A 6,420-nucleotide genomic window follows, 5' to 3' on the forward strand; every position below is an offset into this window, starting at 1 on the left:
CTCCGATATTCCCACTGTACTCTACGCTATAAGAAAACAAAGGTTGGGGTCCATTTATGTTCTCCAAGGTAGAACTGCTGGTGATGTAGCCTCAAGCTACTTATATGTAGCCTACTGTTTCTAGGTTGATAAGGTAGACTATAAGTTCCACACTGAGAAAGGGTCCATGTTCCAAACCAACGCATTCTCATGAACGGGTTCGAAAGATGTTGTAAGAACAAAAGTGTCTGCACAAGGGCGACTAACATGAACATCAGAATGGATCCTTTTTATACTCTTTTTTTCTTTTTCTTTTTTGTCCTCACACAGTCCAGTCTATCTATTTTAGTGGAACAAAGTTACCTTCAAACTACTCCTTTTTTGGAAGATTCTTCTAATAGATTCACACATTCCAATCTATTCCTGCGGTAAAGTGTCACCTTAAAACTGACCCTTCCATGGAAGCGCCTTAGAACAGATGATAAAATGCCCTAAAAAATCATCAAAGAACTAGCCTATTATCCATCCATCCATCCATCTTAAGGTTCGGGTCGCGGGGGGCAACTCAACAGGGGACCCCAAACGAGCAACATTAACCAGCTCCGACTGGGGATCGGCGTTCCCAGGCCAGGTTGGAGATATAATCCCTCCACCTAGTCCTGGGTCTTCCCGAGGCCTCCTCCCATGGGCGTGCCTGGAACACCTTTCCTTACCAGATGCCCGAACCAAACTGGCTCCTTTCGACGCCAAAAGCAGCTAGAGCTCCTCACGGATGAGTGAGCTTCTCACCCTATCTCTAAGGGAGGCGCCAGCCACCCTCCTGAGGAAACCCATTTCAGCCGCTTGTAATCTCGTTCTTTCGGTCATGACCCAGCCTTCATGACCATAGGTGAGGTAGGAACCCGGTAGATCGAGAGCTTTGCCTTCTGGCTAAGTCTCTTTTAAGTCTAATAGATTGAATGCAATAACCCGTTCCCATTGTCCCCTCACTTTCGCGAACACAACCCCAAGGTACTTGAACTCCTTCACTTGGGGTAAGGACTCATTCCCTACCTGGAGAAGGCATTCCATCGGTTTCCTGCTGAGAACCATGGCCTCAGATTTAGAGGTGCTGATCCTCATCCCAACCGCTTCACACTCGGTTGCGAACCGATCCAGTGAGTGCTGAAGGTTTGATGCCATCAGGACCACATCATCTGCAAAGAGCAGCGATGAGATCCCCAGCCCACCAAACTGCAACCCCTCCCCACCCGACTCTATCCTGTCCATAAATACTACAAACAGGATTGGTGACAAAAGCAAAGCGGAGGCCAACCCTCACCTGAAACGAGTCCGACTTACTACCGAGAACCCGGACACAGCTCTCGCTTTGGTTGTACAGAGATTGGATGGCCCTTTTCCCGGCACCTCCCACAGTATCTCCCGGGGACCCGGTCATTCCACAAAACACATGTAGACAAGGCTCCTCCAGGATCCTTGCGAAAGAGCTGGTCCGTTGTTCCTCAGGGCGGAATCCGCATTGTTCCTCCTCAACCCGAGGTTTTACTATTGGCGAACCCTCCTTTCCAGCACCTTGGAGTAGACTTTACCAGGGAGGCTGAGAAGTGTGATACCCCTATAATTGGCACACACCCCTCTGGTCCCCCTTTTTAAAAAGGGGAACCACCACCCCAGTCTGCCACTCCTTTGGCACCGTCCCAGACTTCACGCAATGTTGAAAAGGCGTGTCAACCAGGACAGCCCCTCCACACCCAGAGCCTTGAGCATTTCTGGACGGATCTCATCAATCCCGGGGCTTTGCCACTGTGTAGTTGTTTGACTACATCAAAAATCGTTATCCTCCAGCTCTGCCTCTAACATAGAGGGCGTGAGTCGGATTCAGGAGTTCCTCAAAGTGCTCCTTCCACCGTATTACCTCCTCAGTTGAGGTCAACAGTGTCCCATCCTTACTGTACACAGCTTGGATGGTTCCCCGCTTCCCCCCCTCCTGAGGTGGCGAACAGTTTTCCAGAAGCACTTTGGTGCCGACCGAAAAAAAATCTCCATGTCTTCTCCAAACTTCTCCCACACCCGCTGCTTTGCCTCTTTCACTGCAGAGGCTGCAGCCCTTCGGGCCCTTAATGCCTCCGAGTCCTCCGGGATAACATATCCCGAAAGACTCCTTCTTCAAAACGGCTTCCCTGACCACCGTTGTCCACCACGGTGTTCAATTACCGCCCCTTGAGGCACCTAAGACCCTAAGACCACAGCTCCTCGCTGCAGCTTCAGCAATGGAAACTTTGAACATTGTCCACTTTCAATGCCCCCAGCCTCCACAGGGATGCAATCCGCCCGTGTGAGTTGAAAGTCTGTTGGACAGGGGCCTCCTCAGACGTTCCCAATTTACCTATTATTAATTTATTAAGTATTAAGTTATCAATCATTATACTAAAGTCAGATTCAGTTTCCTTTACACCACTAATTAGTGCCACCATGCCCTTCCAATAAAAATGTTTGTCCAGTGAAAACTGTTTGTAAGTTACTCTGAGAATTAGGGCTAGGCCTTTTGTCATTTCAAAATAAAAAGGGTTTTATATTTAAAGACGAACCCAGCCAACCCTGACTTGTTCCCACGTCACTCCACACAGCATCCCTAGTGGCTGGCATTGTACGAGGAAACATGCATCAAACAGTGATGTCACGGGTCAACGCTTATCAGTTCAATTTTCTAAGCGCAATCAGACATTTGTCCAATATCAAAATTTTAATTTTTTTTTATAGTGTTTTCCAATGTTCTGTTTGTATTCAGAGGATCGGAAATTTAGAAAATTATGTAAATTTTGTAATTTTCTCAATTTATCATGCTCTGAATAATAAAAACATAAAATTGGAAAAATAAGTTAAAGATCAAATTTTTTAATTTGTCAAGGTGGGAAAAATTCATTTTTCTATTTTTCCAAATGTCAGTTTGTGCTTAGAAAATTGAACCGATAAGCGTGACCGGTCTGACCTCCAATTATTCAATAGGCTACTGCAATGGTATTCTCTCCCTCGTTCCGCCTAGCTACGCCCCCCAACCCCCCCTCCCCCCCCCCCCCAACTCGAAACCATCAGTTGCAAGCACCTCTGACCCCAAACCCCATCAGTTTTTTTTTTTTTTTGTTTTGTTTTTTTTGTCCATTTACAGTTAATGACCTGCATATTCCGCAAAGTAGAGGAAGATAATACCATTGAATAATTGGAGCTTAGACGCAATTTTATAATTTTCTCAATTTCTGATCCTCAAAAAAACAGAAAATTGAAAAAAAAAAGGTTAAAGATCCACATTTTTTTTTTATTTGTCAAGGTGAAGAAATGTCCGTTTGTGCTTAGAAAATTGATCTGATAAGCGTCACACGGACCGTCACGGATCCCTGATAGGCTATATAAAGGACTATTATAACATTCATGGGTCACTCCCTGTGGCTGTTGAGTGACAGACGCGTTCCTGCTCCACTCCCACCAGCCCTTTTAGCGTTGTAGCCCCATCCCTCTGGAACACCCTCCCTTGCCGATATCCGAAATCCTATATCCCAGTCATTCTGTAAAGTGTCCTTGGGTTTCTTGAAAGGCGCAATATAAATAAAAGTTATTGTTGTTATTATCATATTGACTTGCATTTGTCTATAAGCGGAGAGATTGAATGTAATGAGTCGTGATGACGCAGTGAAAAAACGGTAGACTCTCTTACCGGGTGATGCAGGCGAGCGCTGTGACCGTCCCTCATCCAGCTTCATCACCGGAGCCGCGTTTCTGCCCGCACGTCCACAGACCATCAGCGGGCAGGGAGAGAGAGAGCTGGGGGCAGGGGGCAGGGAGCAGCAGCCCTCCTGCTGCTGGGTCCTAGTGACGCCCGCCAGTGGCGTCTCATTCACCAGCGACCAATGAGGACACCGCGCGCGCTGCTATTTCTGGCCCGTTGTTTTTATTAACGGTGTAGTGGCCAAAGAAAGATTTTTTTTTTTTTTTTTTTTTTTACCAGTTTTTTTTTTTTTTATTTGCAAAACTTTACAAAACAAGTTATACATTTTCTGAACAGTATGGCATCATATACATAACTACACAATTTACCAGGGAACAGCATACATATTTGATAAAAAAAGAAGATAAATATCAGTAAAATAAAATATAAAAATAAAAGATATGTATATATAGAGTCGAGATGGGCACTTAATACATAATGAGAAAAAAAAATAGATATAAACATAGAAAACAATATAATGGCAATATGAAGAGGAATCAAGGCTATAGATCTCATTTCCTTGAAAAAAATCTTGCAGTAGATCAGCTATATAAATAGTTTTCTTATTATTAATAATTTGGATAGACTCAAAAAAGTTCCGGAATTCAATTCTGAAGTGAGTAAAAGCTGGTCGAGATTTAGAAAATTTTGCTTTATGGATATGAAATTTACCTTGTAGAATCAAAAGGTTGACAATTCTGTGTATTGTTTTGTTTTTGTTGTCATAATTAAAAATAACATCTTTTGCTTCCAATTTAATTTCATGGTTCTGTTTATATATATTTAAATAGTTTTCAACTTTTTTCCAGAACACCACAGAATATTGACCCTCCCAGAATAGATGTATAATAGTTTCTTCTTCAATATTACAAAATTCACATTTATTATCCACAGCCACAAATCTTGAAACAAATTTGTTTGTGGGATAAATATTATGCAGTATTTTAAAATGTAATTCTTTCATTTTATTGGGGATAACAAATTTATACGGTAGAAGCCATGTTGATTCCCATTGAATGTTAGAATATAAAGAGTTCCAAACAAATTTCCCCCTTGGAGTGATTTTCCTTTTGCTATAAAAGTAATTCCTTATATGTTTATTTGTACATTTATTTAGCAATAATTAGCCTGTGCCCATGTTATCTCCTTACATATACCTACACTCTCCGTCTCTGTAAGATTGGGAATGATTGAGATTTCTCTTGGCACAGCTACCAGAAGATTTACAACTTTCAGACACGTTGCTCACGTCACATCTACGTTGTCTCTCTCAGTTGGAGTCTGCGCAGTAACACTCAGCGCTTACCGGAAAAGTGCTTCTAATATCCTTCACTGGTCTCCGTCCAGAGCAACGGGGTCTGTTGGTCCTTTCTTATATACTGTCTATGGATATTAGAAGCACTTTCCCGGTGCTGGCTGAGCGTTAACTGAGCAGCCTCCAACTGAGCTTGAAGACGTAGATGTGACGTGAGCAACCTGTCTGAAAGTTGGAAGTCTTCTGGTAGCTGTGCCGAGAGAAATCTCAATCATTCCCAATCTTACAGAGACGGAGAGCGTAGGTATAAGTAAGGAGATAACATAATTAGCTAATTATTGCTAACTAACATGCTAGTTAACATCAGTAACCTAAACAGCTAATGTGAGTCCAAACTGCCTGCGAGCTTCTCCTGTACTATACGGTAATTCCTCTACTATGCGACAGTAAGTTGCGTGGTTATGACGCAATCGTTAGCCTATTTTTACAAAACCGTCTGTTACGGAGCCATAACGTGAGATACAAGGTAATGGAGCCTTTTATACATTGTCGTGTTTCTTTAGAAATAAACAATGGACAAATAGTCTTTAAACGCTTCAGATGTAAAGTTATTCGCTGTCAAAGTGACGGCAAAATGAATGAGAGTCAATGGAATGCTAACGGGGGGTGATGGCTTGGTAGCATCAAAATGGCGCCATAGGAGCTACGCGTTCCGGGAGAAGCTTACCCCCTTGGTCTTTAATAAGACCGTAAAAAGGTAGGTTGACCCTTTAATTTTCAATGCATTATCACATAAAAAAATAAACTGAATTCAAAACAGTAGTATGCTAACTAGTATTTTTTTTAATTTTAATATTAAATGGGCTGTCCAGCACATTATTTTTGTGCTTTCATAAACTTGCAACAGACAGATGTACAAAATAAATAAATAAAAAATAAGGATCATCTTCCAAAAACACCTACACTTCCCATAACGCAACTCGATAATGGCTTTTATGAGACCATCCCTGCGAGGCAAATGCCGACTAATTAAAAAAAAAAAAAAAAAGTTTGTATCAGGTTTTCTGTTAATTCGTAGGCTAGTTGTTAGGATCCGTCCTGTCCCCCCTCCCCCCTCTCCGTCCTGTGTGTCTGGTCCTCTCACCTCCTCTCACCTGCTGCTCGTCACACCTGAGGTCCATTTCCTCTCATTGCCACTACGCGAGTTAAAAGGCCCTGAACGCCCACTCACATGTTGTCGGTTAATCTGGCTGATTGGACCTCTTCCCAGGACTGTGTGTGTGTGGGTGTGTATATAGACTTGTTGACTGAGATCTTGCTGAGTCTCTTGTCAGTTTTGTTGCACCTCTTAGGGCAGGACAAATGTCAGCTTTATTATTGGTAGAATAGATTTGTGCCCTTATAAATTCACATCAAAACCTCTGGC

At 42.8% G+C, this 6,420-nt stretch overlaps 1 protein-coding gene across 2 annotated transcripts in view; it reads right to left on the minus strand.

Annotated features, from left to right (window-relative positions):
• The window catches only part of slc16a3a (solute carrier family 16 member 3a), a 19,329-nt gene extending 13,155 nt beyond the window's left edge, over positions 1-6,174 (minus strand). The window contains exon 1 of one of the 2 annotated variants that reach the window (XM_028600062.1): positions 6,139-6,174. The gene's annotated coding sequence lies outside the window, so the exon portion shown is untranslated. Of the gene's footprint in view, positions 1-3,688; positions 3,862-6,138 lie in introns of those variants that run through there. The other variant, XM_028600060.1, reaches the window with a different exon arrangement.
• Between the last annotated feature and the right edge of the window lie 246 nt (positions 6,175-6,420).

This window comes from Perca flavescens, chromosome 15 (assembly GCF_004354835.1).
Source record: "Perca flavescens isolate YP-PL-M2 chromosome 15, PFLA_1.0, whole genome shotgun sequence".
Taxonomy (NCBI): Eukaryota; Metazoa; Chordata; class Actinopteri; order Perciformes; family Percidae; genus Perca; species Perca flavescens.